Source organism: Apteryx rowi, unplaced genomic scaffold (assembly GCF_003343035.1).
Source record: "Apteryx rowi isolate R43461 unplaced genomic scaffold, aptRow1 scaffold_10, whole genome shotgun sequence".
Classification (NCBI taxonomy): Eukaryota; Metazoa; Chordata; class Aves; order Apterygiformes; family Apterygidae; genus Apteryx; species Apteryx rowi.
Window position 1 is genome coordinate 1,290,955 of NW_020447197.1, and position 13,882 is coordinate 1,304,836.

General features: G+C 37.9%; 1 protein-coding gene across 3 annotated transcripts in view; it reads left to right on the forward strand.

Moving 5' to 3' along the window:
- Positions 1 to 13,882, forward strand: part of GNB4 (G protein subunit beta 4) — a 34,489-nt gene that overhangs the window by 1,048 nt on the left and 19,559 nt on the right. The window contains exon 1 of one of the 3 annotated variants that reach the window (XM_026062167.1): positions 413 to 468. The exons of the other annotated variants lie outside the window; for them this stretch is intronic. The gene's annotated coding sequence lies outside the window, so the exon portion shown is untranslated. Of the gene's footprint in view, positions 1 to 412; positions 469 to 13,882 lie in introns of those variants that run through there. 3 annotated transcript variants of the gene reach the window in all.

Genomic DNA, 13,882 nt, shown 5'->3' on the forward strand with positions numbered 1-13,882 from the left:
CGCGGGAGGCCGAAGAGGCTCTGCGGGGCCGGGCGGGGGCTGCCGCCGGCCGGCGGGTTCTCCGAGGAGGCCTGGAAAGAGCTGCAAACCGGCGCGGCCCGGGAAGCCCCCTGTCAGCCCCGGCCGAGAGCAGCGCCATTGCAGCGGGGGGGCGGGGAGGGGGTGGCCCGGCCGCAGAGCAACCGCCCTCAGCCGCCCCCCCCGGCCCCGCGGGCGGCCCGACCGGACCTCGGGGGTGGAGGGTCCCTTTACACGGCCGCCAGCAACGGTCAGCTGCCGGGTTCAGGCAATACGGAGGGAAATTCTCCTTTTTTTAAAAATTATTTATTTATTTATTTATTTATTTTCCCTTCTCTCACCTAAAACTTCTGTTTTGGTTTTTGGCATTCAGTAAAATCGTTTCGTGCTAGTGGAGTTAAGACATACGTGCGTGCGCCCGTGCCTGTTAGGACAAGGATAAATTTGAAGGTACTCACCGTCTTCAGGAAAAGTGCAAAGTCATTAGATGCTTTTTGTGACATGCTTCATAGGTGTATTGTGGCTTTCTGCAGCCTTTTCTTTTTCTTTTTTTTTAACAAAACCCACTGCTGTTATTTGCGCTTATCACTGAGGTTATCAAGTTCTTCAGTTTTTACCTTATTATTCACCTTCATCAGAAATACTGAAAAGCGTCTGAGTTGCCTATATCTCATAGTCAACAAGTTTAGTTTATGCTGTAATATTACATGAACTAATCCAAAATAAGCTTCTTATCAGTTCCCTTGTGCTAATTATATGCAGTTTGAGGATAAATGTGTTGTCTTTTATTAGGCCGATTATTTTTAGGTTGGAAAATAGTTGTTTTTTCAGGCAGTCAGGCCCATTTTTGTTCCTGAAATAGGGACGCAGTAGGCTTCAAAGCTAAATATGAGTTGAGGAAAAGAAAATGCATAGAACTTAATATGATTATTTATATAATCAAATTTTGAAAGGATAGTAAGAATAATAGCTGTTCTCTGGGAGGTAGAGAGAGTATTAGGAAAGAAGGGAAAAGGATGTCAAATCTTCTAGAGGGAAGAGACAGGTAACTAAACCTCTGCAAGTTCACTGTAAAAGTATTGGGAGAGATGAAAACAATCTTCTGAGTCAGGGGGTTTCTTATATCCAGTGGAGTTCTGTGTTCTAGTTCAGTCTTTTCTTTGATGAACGTTTCATGTTTTCTACTGAGAATCTGAACTGAGAGATCAGAGCGATTTCTCTGTGAAAAATGGTTCCCCTGTGGTAGCTGGGTGTTTTTCCTCCTTTGCCAGTTGTCAGCACAAATTCATTCTGGTTTGCAGGGGTTTCCTTGTTTCGCTTACATGTTTACTGCAAGAGCATCTGATGTGCTTTCCAGAATGTGGTATACTTCACTGAGTAAAAATAGAAGATCCAGAGCTTTTGGTAGTTCTCTTGGGAGTAGGTGGCTGTTGGGGTAGCAGTGGAAATACCTGGAGGCATGTGCCTGCAGAGTTACTTGAGCGTGCAGGGGGGAGACCTTAGGAAGCCTGCACTTCTGAATTCTGCTATAAGTATTGAAAGTGATCTGAAAAGATGGTAACTAATCTGACAATCAAGTGACAGATATATTAGATAGAACTATTGGTTAAAGTTGGGAAACTGTGAAGTAACGTTAATGAGGATCATATCTATATCAAGAAATTAAAATGAAACAAACCATCTGACAAACTCTTAAAACTGAAAGTCTTTTAATGGGATGGGACTCTTGAGCTTTTTCTGTGATGTTTGTGATTCTTATGCCTGATAGTGTAGACAGATTGCGGTGAAGTTAACTTGTGCTGCCATAGGATAGATTGATTAATGTTGGAAGAAGGGGCTAGGAAAAAGAGGGAGATCATATATATGGAGATGTCTCGCTGTGTGTCTAATATGGCAAAATATAGTCATTATTAGATTATATATTTTTTCTCTAAAAGTGGAAGCTTTTACAGTGGATAATGTAAATGAGTTACAAAGTATTAATATTTTGAGAATGAAAGTTATATAATAAATATTTCTTGTCCATTAAATCATGAAAACTTGGTCTTCAGGTTACAGGGATGCCCTTTTCTGTATTCTTTGAATTGATATCAATAAATGAGTGCTTGGAAAGTTGGTCTTGATTAAGTGCTCAGGTCATTTAAGTGTTAAGTAGAAGACTGTTGGGTACAAATGTAATCTGCTATATTTATGTTGGGCAATGAAAATTTTGACTATGTCTTCATGTTCTTTAGTTGAGTGGTAATATATCTGGTGCTTAATTTTCCCAAGTATTCTAGTTTCCCAAACAATTTCTAAAGAAAAACCTGGCACTCTTAAAAACCTCTTTAGAAAACCTTGCAAGAATATTTTTGACTATGAACTGTGCATAGTTCTTTCCTAGAATATTATGCAACTATGCAACACAAAATTTATGAATATAAGAACTTGAAGGTGAAATAAGAAATAAAACACAATATGCAGTGTATTGTAAATCATTCTCAGTTACTGTCTTCTCTGCTGGAATCATAAATTAAGACTGTGTGTTGCTAAAGACAGGGTCATTTGATTTATTGTTTCTAATCTCAGGAGTCACTTTAAAGAGTCTAATCAGACTAGTAAGAAATCCAGAATCTCTGAGCTTGACATGTAATACATGATCATGGAATGTAGATGCTTCGAGAGGGACGATGATGCAGAGATTTGGGTTTTATTTATTACTGTCTGAGAATATCAATGCACAGATTAATACAATTCTTGAGTGTCTAGAACTTGTTTTTTAGAAAGCATGTATAGTATTGCTAATAAAAAAAATTTTTCTTTCCTCTAATCGGTCACAGACCTGTCACTTACTTCATCTTAAGTGTGTAATTAAATTTAGTTGTTATTGTTGTGTTTTTGTGTGAAACATCTGTATTTTGCAACCCAGTGTTTTGTAATAGATTTTATGTGAAAGATGCTAAACAGAGCTAAACCAAATGATCATGAAAAACATGAACGTTTGCTGTTCCCTTAAGGTTGTGGTTTGATATCTGATACTAGGGCAGAGAGCTTCACAGGGCTTTCCAGATAACATGAAGTAGTGTTATACAGAGCTGCAACTTTAATTTAAAAAAACAAACAAACAAATCTTCACTGTTTGGGATTGTGTTAATGTGTGTAAACAGTGAAGCAGTCCGTCTTTGCAGAAAGCCTGAAGGAAAAGACCAAGAGATGAACTTCTTAGTGTTTTGAATAGATGCCAACTTGGATGCCAGTTATGACACTTGATGTACTGATATCGATGAATCACAATAGTTAAAGTATGGGGAAGTATCATACGGTGAAGACTGAGAATTGGGCTGAAAGTTTATAAAGAACAGAATTAAATAATATAGATGGACATGTAATAACAAACAGTTGTATTCTTCAGTGAAGAGAGATTACTGGTTTCGCTTCTCTTAGGCTTCCAAAAGTATATGAAATGCTGACATTGTAAAACAGGTTCTGATTCAAATACTACAACTCTTGCAATTTGTTTCCACATGAAAAGACTTAAGTTGGAAAGGAGGGGAGAGAAGGAAGTGCCCTGACTATAATATAGAGCAAAAAGAGCTTTCAAGTTAAAGCTATTAAATAAGATTAGTTATTTGGAGGCTGACTGGTTTTGCCAATTTGCAGAAGCTGTAGTTTTCCCTTCTTCCTTATGTTGGATCTTGGACAAATATTATTCATATGGACCTTCAGCATAAGCCAAATGTTTGAGTCATTGCAAATGGTACTGTTCTGAAACAGTATTAAAAGAGCTGAGTAATGTTAAGATTTAAATTATTTTGTAAGATTTTAATTTTTAAATGGGGGGGAGGGACAAACCAAAATGATCAAATCAATCCTGGGATTGAACTTGTTTCTTAAGAGGTTGAAGATCTTGGAGCCGCTCCTGATGACTGGCCATGGTTCTTTCCTGTCTTTGAAAAGAGCGCATAAGCCCCTCACAAAAAGCTGCAGGAACTGTTGGACATCTTGAGTCCAACAGTTGGACGTTTTCATAGTATAATTAACTGGTTAGCATTCGGTTTGCTAGTCTGTGTGCAAGGGCTCCCTCCAAGCAAATTGTATTTACTGTGCTACTGCCCTAAGAATCTATAATTGCCACGTGTGTATCAGAGGACATATTCTGTGGCTGTTTGTCCTGAAATACTCTCTTGGACCTGACTGGCAAAGTGTCCTAGAATTTGTTCCTTTGGGGAATGTTGTGAGAGTTATGGAAGGCTTTTTGGAGATCTCTGAGTGTTTGAACGTCTTGAGGGCCAGAAGCAATACAGTCTTGTTCACCTGCTTTGTCAGTACTGCTTCCAGACTGGAGTTGCCTTGCACAGAGTACCTAAGCGGTTTCAGGATAACTTGATAATTTGATTCTTGTTGGGTTAATTTTTATATAGAATTCTGCTGCCCTATATCAATTTTTTACTGCAGCAATTACTCCTAATGTAAATTGTATTAGTGTCATTTTCTATTTGGATGGGAATTAGAATGCAATTTATGTGATATTTGTACACAGTTTAAAGGCTTACATTAAAACTAATGATTTTTATACTAGTACATAATATTGTTATAACATATTTAGTATTTAAAATTGATTTTGTTAAAAGAAATTATAGTTGAAATGAGGCAGTATTTTTCTGTCTCATGACTGAATGCTTTAAGTGTTTGTTCACGTAAACTTATTTTATTCCAAGATTGGAAAAGGAAAACATACTTTCTTTCCTTATTTCAATTCTGGATTTAGATTGAACTTAATCATTAGTAAGCTGAAAGAAATATTCAGATGGCATATATAAATGCTACTTTTGTCAAAATCTGATTTAACACTCAGTAATTTTAGAGCCTCTAGTGACTTTGATCAGCTTTGGTTATTTGGCTTAAAGATTTGACAGTGCAATATAATGTCAGAGTTAAATTAAACAATTAATATAAGTATGCTAAGTTAAGTTTTAAATAGGCTTATCTTATTTTTAAAAATTTTCCTGAAATTATAAATTCAGTTTAAGCAAATGTATTTATCTTGTACTGCTGTGTTAGAACGTAAACTGGACTCCTTTATAGGTACCTTTTGGTGGGGGGAGGAAAGGAAGTAGCAGAGATAAGCAAGTTTTGTGGCACTTTGAACATTCGGAGAAATAGGCAGGATTCAACAAACGGCATGGCAACGTTTCCAGAAAGACATTAGGTCTAGATGCTCTGGGATTTGAGGGATCTCACAGTGATGTTAGCATAGCTTTTCTGCCTTCGGATAGGTAGTGAGGACACGGCAGGGATGTCAGATCCCCAGCAGCATTGGGGCAGAGGAGCAGTGGTGCATGTGGCAGTGTTGCTGCATTTTATAGCAAAGAATTAGAATGGAATTAACTTTACCTGGAATCTTTTATATAAGTTTCATGTTTGCCATCATAGTTTTGAAGCTTCTGATTTGAATTTTTTTTTGAGTGTTAACTTTGTATACTGTGTTATAACAAAACTTTATAAGTTGAGTTACTTAGACCTTGATATGTCTTCTGTTATTCCAATATTTACTTTAATCTTGACTAAATAATTTACTAATACAATTCAATTTTATCCTTGTGTCTGGGCTTCGTTTAAAATGAATTTATGAAAAACTTCAGACTTCCTAAAAATAAACTTATATATATATATAATATTTATCTATCTATATATCTCCCTCTTTATATTTGCATTTGAGGAGAATTATGTGAACTGTTGACGTTAAACACCTTTTTTTTTTTTTTTTTAATATCTCTACTGCCTCACACTAATGGGGCAAGAAACTTCTCCATTGTGGTTTCTAGATTCTTTTAGTAGCTTGGATACGCGGTGTCTAAATAAAAAACAATCCAAAATACGCAGAATGAAGTGGCCAGGAAGTAAAACTACTGCTGTAGTTGTACTGTTTTGTCCTACAAACAAAATATTGATCTCTAAGATAATGTGACAGGAAAAGGGAAAACTCTTTTATTTAAGAAGCAGCCCAAGAATGGGAGCAGGAGTTTTTGATCACAGCAGGATAAAACGTAATGCAAGTTCAAAGTAAGAACACTACAGTTGAATACGTAACTCTGTCTGCTCTTCGTTGCTGTTCCCCAGACTTCACTGAAAAGCAGCTACTTGGGGAGGGTCAGGTAGCTGGAGACAGAAAGTCATTCGAGCAGGTTTTTGCTCATCTGTCATAGTTTGCTACAGATGCAGATAGGTGGGTGTCAAGAGCAAAACCATGCATATTAAACAAGGGAAGAGATGGAGTTTTTTCCTAGTAGTGTTAATTCTGAAGCTTGAGCAATTTTTTTGTTCTCTGTCTCTACAGAACTGTTGTGGCCTTGAATTGTAGACCTTAGTAGTACCTCTGACAGCTGAAAGGGCAAGGTCCTAAGCAAACAGTTAAATTGCTTGAGGGTTTCGTCGGTAGTGCTAGTGTTTGCTTTTGCATTGAGTCAGATGGCATTTTGCTTTGTGCTCGGCTTCCGAAACCAGGAATTCAAGAATATTTAGCCATTTTTACTAATCTTTCAGTTACAAATGGTGAGGAAAACTCAAAAATGGGAGTATGTATATCCCAAATCTTAAAAGCAGAAGATGCACAAGAACAGATGATAGCATCTTGCTTTACATAGCATCTTGCTTAGGTATTTGGCACAGTTTCTTTTTCTGTAGTAGGTGACCTTTTGAAAAAATGCAATACTACATGAGAAGCATTAAAATAATTCTGAAGAGGATAGATTCAATGTATCAAATTGTGTTTCATCACAAATGATACCTGATGTATCCGAATGTACAGTCTGTGTATTCTTAATCCTGTACTTTCATCAGTAGGAGTCAAAAACAGTACTTAAACAGGATTGTCACTTTCTGGTGTAGGTTTTCTGATAATTCAGTGGCTCTCTGTAAAGCTGAGGGTTTTTTTGATGGATTTTAAAGGCCTAAGATAATATATATCTCTTAATAAAAAAAAAAAAAAAAAAAAAACCCTACTTGAGTAGCCTGAAGTCTAGTCTGGGAGAGAACTTAAATTATGTGGCTTAGAATCTCAAATAATTGATCAAAAATGTATTGCGAACCAGAAGCAGAATTAAAACTAGACCTGAGGGCAGTAGTTTTATCTGATCTTTGGATAATCAGTGTTGTATAAAAACCAAATGTTTATATTCCCTTGTTTTGTTATGAAAGAGTACAGCTGTATGCTAAATGTTACAGCTGCATAATTATGTGAGCTGCATAATGCCTCGCTGTAACTTCGGTACCATGGGAGTGTGTGTGTGGTGCTGAATGGTGAGGAGGAGGGAAGGGTGCCGAAGACTACGTATAGATCAGATGCATCTTTTTTCTAAGTTGGCTGATACATTTGAAAGGAAGCAATGTGTATGTGTAACTGGTACTGCTGGGCTTTGTGGTCTTCGAGTGTGTCAGAATGCTCTACTTCAAAAAAAAACAACACAACCCCCCCCAAAACCTGTCAGCCAGAAGTTATTTCAATCAAGTGAACAGTCTTCTCGTGGATTTGAAACACTTATTCTGTAGACAGTATTAGTTTCTCTTAATGTGTCTCTTCTCCCCCTCCCCTGACTCTAAACCTAAAATTTTCTATCTGCACAGTGCATTTTATGCATACTGTGCAGCCTGCTCGTACTTAGGAAACAAGAGGCTGTTTAAATAAGCTTATGTGCCTGTAGGTACCAGACGAGCTTTTCTGTGCACAACATTTTGCTTGGTCCCACAACATTTTGTTTGATCCTTCAAAACGCAAGCGTACTGTGCCACTTCAGCAAATACCAAAGTACTAGCCCCTTTAAAAATCAATCTTGTTCCGAGGTAGATTTAAATGGTCTTTAAAAAGCACTTCAGATTGTCAGTCTGTATGCAGTGCACTTTGGATAGCAAAGATCACTAGAGTAACTTCTAGGTATAGCTGAATATTTGTAGATGCAAATAATACTGTGCGTTTGTCTGTTCATCCCCCAGGAAAAAATTAGACTGGTACCATCTCTGTTTGCCTTATTTCTTAGGGTTGTATCTTCTTGTGTCATTAAGATCTTTCTTGCCACTTCTTAGGCATTCTGAATTGCAGAACCAATATTAATTTGTTCAGTAATGGAGTGTCCTGTGGTCTGTGAACCAAATGTTCGCTGGAGAATCGTTTCTGTAGGCATGGAAGACACCGTAACTTGGATTTCACAAAAAGTTCTCTTTGCAGGGAGTGTGATTTAAAAAAAAATATATATATTTATGTACTGAGAAGTTTTGACCTGGAAGTGGAGGTAACAAATATAAGATGCAAGAATGTTACTTTTAGAAAAACAACTTTTTCGGACTATGAAATAAAATATTGGTGACTTCCTTAAATTCCTTTCTATGCTTTTTTCAGCTTTGCATTTAATGCCTTCTTTTTTTTTTTTGGTTACCTCTTTCTAGAATCTGGGGTGTGTTGGCGAGGAGGAGTAGGGACTTTCTGTGCATGTTCTATGAATGTACTTGGTTTAGATTCTAAGCTGTTTTAGAAATACTCTCTTATATATCTGAGCTTAAGATACCAGTCCAGTAAACTGTCAATTTACTGTATGAAGGAAGGGTAAAAGTCTTACTAAGTCACTGATAACTTTTTAGTGGTAAACTTAATAAGAATTACTTCGCTCTAATTTCTCAACTGCAATTTCCTTTGGCTATTTTGTGACCGCTCTCACAAATTTAGTATTTGTCACTCTATTTGTCTTCCACGGAAACATTAATCAAACCAATGATCAAATGTGGAGATGAGCGGTGTAATCTGTCAGAACTGATCGGTGTGTGGATTTGGTTTCTCGTGTGCAGGCTGGGCATGCGCGGTGCCAGCAGTGCTGTTAAAACGGCATTGACTTCGAAATCTAACAGCGCTGCCTCAAGACGGGTTAGAGCGCTGTTTCCTCTGCGCTCCTAGGTTAGTGAAAAAAAAAAAACAACACCACTAGAATGGATACTTTCAGTACTGAAGTGAATTCAGATATTTATATTTATCTGACTCAATTACTTCTGTTAGCACCTCCAAGTAGTTACTGCAGTAAATGCAAACATTTTTTGTGGCAGGCTTTGTTTCAATGTTATATTAAAATCTCAAGCTAAGTAACTATGTATCTGTGTGTGTAAAAAGGCATATAGGAAGTGCAGGGGACCAAAGTGTTTTGGGGGAGGAGGGAGAGAGCAATCTTGTTGACTTAAAACTGCCTCTTCCACCTCGCTAGCGGGTGGGGTTGCGCTGGTGATGTAACTGCACCGTGCGTGCGGGAGCTGGCACACCAAGAGGCAACACTGTGTTCATATCCTGCTACCTTCTTGTTTGCTCATCCATCTCTTTTGCAACCTGTCCTTTCTGGCCATGCTTTAAATCTCGTGCACGTACCTTCAACAGTTCCTTAAAACTCTGTGTATATATATCTATAAGAGAAATGGATATTTAAATAAGTTCTGCTAATACCCTTCCTCTTGAGAGGCGTTGGTTGATTATTTCCTGTTTTTGTACCAAAGCTATAATGGAGACATATCACTTTAAAACACTTCCAAAATGTGCAGAAGTGCAACAATAGCAGTGACCTCAGAGAGCAAGGTCGCACCCAGGCTCGCTTCCTGTTATGTTCTTGGGGAAACCGAAGGCTCGTCAAATATTGGAGAACTTGCGTTTACATGAATGGCTGTGCTCTGAAATCTGAGCGATAATGTGTTTGAAGTTACAAACCCCAAATTTAAAAACTAAGCCTTAGGGAAAAGATTCAGTTTAGGACTTTCAAACTTGTTTTCTAAAGGGTAAACCATTTTCTGTTTCTTTAATGTAATGTCTAAGATGTTGCTCTGCAACTAATATGAAGTGGCACCTCTCAAAAGTATGTTATATGTTAGGGGTATAAGGAAAGAGATACACTGGGGAAGTTTGTAGAAGGAGAGAAAGGCACATGTGGGCACAATTATGGCCTTTATGTAGTGTTATTTGAACTTACACCTTTGTCTGTTTGGATTTGGTAACTGTATTAATTGATCTGTATAAAAGCTCTTTGCTCTGTCCTCTTTGCTTAATGGTGTAATACTGCTGCCACTCAGAGCAGACAATTTTTGGAAACCTGAGCAGGAGATAAGGTCTTTGAGAAATGAAGGGGAGAAAACTTGTGGCTAAGATACAGTAAAAAAGAAATTAAATATGTGATTTTCCTCAGTGAGTGTGTGTGTGTTGTCCTTAAACTACTCTACCACAGTAAATCTAGTATATAAAATTCCAACCAAAGTACTTTTTTATACATGAAGGTATGCAACTACAGTACAACGTTAATGCGTTTATGTTAAATAACTGTTAAAGCAGGCAGTGATTTTACTTTACGTAAGGCTTTGACCATTGTGTCAAAGTTTATACAGTTTGAATGTGTTCTTGGATATGTCAAATCCATTCAGACTATTACAAAATAAAACCTCTAGTATGTTTTTCTTCTCTATTCATGGCTTTGGGGAGACACAAATGAGTGGGCAAATCTGTCTAAGTCTTTAATAGTTTCCACTAAAGGAGGAACTGTTTTGTCATTTTTTTTGGCACGTCTGAATATATAAACTATTCTTCTGTTTATGCTGCAAGAGTTGAGCTTTGTAGCAGGAACCCCATCTTCTACCACTGTTTAGACAGCAAAACGTGCATTTGCTGTCATCAGTTACAGAAAATGAGCCGACAACTTTACACAAGCAACTTCAGCATATAATGGTTTGCTGGACTGAAGCCTGAGTTTGTGTAAGCGAGTTACCAATATAGCTCACTTAAAAAAGATCTGGAGTATCTCTTGGTGTCTTTTTCCTATATTTAGTAAAGTGCTATAGTTAGCATTCCTTATGTTTAGCCACCTGTGTGATCGCTTGTGGGAATGATCACATGAAAGCTATGTGAAACCTCATGTCTGTCTTTCTGCTGCTCTGCGTTTATTGCTTGTGAGATCTTATTTCATGCGTTTAAAAATTTAGAGCTGATATGTATAGGTAAGCACTTTTTTGAATTTCCAGGGCTATTTTTTTTATATAAAATAAAGTTATTGCCTGAATAGTTCTTTGGTGGGTAGCTTTTAAGAATTCAGTCAGACGGAGTATTCTTTTGCAGTCTTGTTAGTCTCTATAGAGGGTACAAAAATAGCAATGCTTTCTTGTGGGGAGGGGTGTATTTACCCTTCTCTAGCGTGTTAGTTTATTCTGCTGTCTGTATGGAGCTGTTATGTGGGAATAAACTTAGCTTGCTGTGGCAAGTGAAAACACGTGTTTGTTTTATTTTTTTTATTTTTTTAAGAAACCAAATTACTTACCATTTTAGTTTGTAAACTGTAATCTTCTCTGGACCAGAAATAGCTGTACTTCTTAGAACTTAAGGTTCCTAGCATTACATATCTGACTATTCTGTTTCTAGCAATTTGCCAAATATCAGCCCATTTCCTGGCTTTCCAGAGCTGAGTCTGCTCTTTGCCCCCCCGAGTCAGCTTTCCATTTCAAAGTTAAGGGTAGGCAGGAGTTCCCTTTCTAGCATATGAACTCCCTGCCACCCAACTTGTGTAGACACTACATCCTCTTGTGCTTCAGGGCAGATTATTTTAGAGGTGCTGGACTTGGTGATTCTTTTCACAGGGGATCCTCAGTCCTATTTGTAATGAGTTTCTTGAACGTGAAGCTCAGAGCAAATGAGAAGAGTGGTGTTCCAGTCAGAATGTCTTAGCGTTACAGAGAATGTACTTTTGAGACAAGAACCTGTGGTAATTTGCCACTACCTTCCCATATAATGAAGAATTAGCCTGTTAGCAACTAGTGAATCAGGAGTAGTATAAGGGATAATTATCTGTGGAGCGCTTGAGCCTGCCAGTGGCATTCTTGACACTAGATATGCTGCGGAATCCTACTTAGTTAATTATTTTGCCTCAGGAGGCAGTTTATTTTGGTATCAGTAAATTCACTTGAGTACAAATCTGCTGAGAAAAATTCTACGGAGGTACAGTTCAGCCTGTAAATGACATTGCTGTTATGAGGGCAAAGATGGGCCTTCTTGGTTACACAAGAGTTATTACTCACAACTAGCTCCCTGTGTTGTTGCCTCTAAAGGGAAGCATGTTGTGTCCTTGACCCCATTTCCTAATTGCCTGGATATTTTGCAGTAGTGCACCCCCTGGCTATGAATATTATTAAAAAGTTCTTCCACTTCCTGTTGCCCTCTACCTCCAGGCCTCTTTGCTATTGCAGATGATATTATTAATCACGTATCATACACATTGTGAAATGCACTTGAGGAGAGGCATCTGGCTTTTCTGCAAGGATTTCTAGCTGCAACTGTTGAAAAGCAGGTTGCATTGATATTCTTCACTTAGGGTAAGGTAAAAAAATTTTTTCCCCTCTATCTAAATATTTATTAAAAAGATTAACAGGTCAGAAAAGTATATGTTATTTTACCTTCTGTCTCCTGAGATGACAAGAGGAATCCTGACTTCATTACTACCCATAGCGGCATGGGAGCAAATGCCTGCCTTGTGCATGCATCTGAGTTCTGAGTATTGCAGAACCGGGCTCAAGCAGAAGTCCACATGGTTGTAATTAAGAGTTTTCCAGGCTGTGGAGAAATGCTCCTTATTGCTAGTATTTTGACCTTCCTGGAAGGGAAAAAAAAAGAGGCATGTGTTCTGTATAACCCTAGTACAGGTCAGAGTTGAATACAAGTGAAGTTTTAAGTAATTTGTTGTGTGAGAAAACTTTGTGACACAGAGATCGCCTCTGCTCTTTGCAATCCCTATAAGCCCTCAGAAAGCAGTCCCAGCAATTAAGCTGACAAATCAAATTGTTTTTAACTGTCCGGTAGCATTTGGAAGTGGCACACTTCAAGGTTGTGGTGATGATATGCTCCTCCACACTGAAGACAGATTGATAGGATGTTGCCTCTGACTTGCCATTGCTGCTGTCATCTCAGTCCTGTGTTCTTGCTGGGGTTCGCTGGTCACTTCACTGGTCTGCTTAGAAGCAATATTACAACAAGTAAATCTGATCTCGGTAATGGTCTACACATATAACTACTTCTTGGCAATGGCTTCCTCTCTTTTTTCTCTATTTAATTGCATCACTGTAGCATCAGAAGCATTAAAATAGCTGACACAGCTCTATTCGTGTGCACAAATCCCAAGTGCGGGTTTATCTTCTGCGTTGCTGTCATGATCATGGCACTCAGTAAGAGGTTCTTACTGTAGTTTGATAGTAGTTCAGACGCACTGCTTGCTGAGTTATTGTGTGTGAGGAAACCAAACCATGAGAGTCTACTCCCTAGCCTTTCACTTTCTTTAATTTCCTGTGGGCATCTTCCTATTATTATTATTATTTTTTTAATTAAAAGTCCCAAATGGAAGTATCTGGCCCAGTGTACTGGTATATACTTTATGGTGGATGATCATTTCAACATCTGAGTGGTTGTAGTGAGAACTACATCAAGCGAGTAGAGCAAAGAGTTTTGGACACGCTTCAGTTTTATAGTTAAACTGTGCACTTAATTTGTTTACTGTAGTATCCTTGTGTTTATATATAGCTTAAGAGTTTGTTGTTCAACTGCTGCAAACTGGGAGTATATTTTAATGCTTAAAACTAGAATAATTCAGTGTAATAATAATCTGGATTATTTTGTAGAACCCTGTGATGACTTGGAAGCTCTTGTATTCATTGAGCTATAGACTGACCTTGAAACACTGATGCCTTTCTGCTGAGTAGTACCACTGTAACGACCTTGTGAATTTTAAATTATAGTGAAGTTGCTAGGACTTTTTGGCTAAAGCAGTGATTTTCAAAAAATTATGAAGATCAGGTGGTTACTCATTGTCCTTTAATTTGTTTAGGAATTGATTTT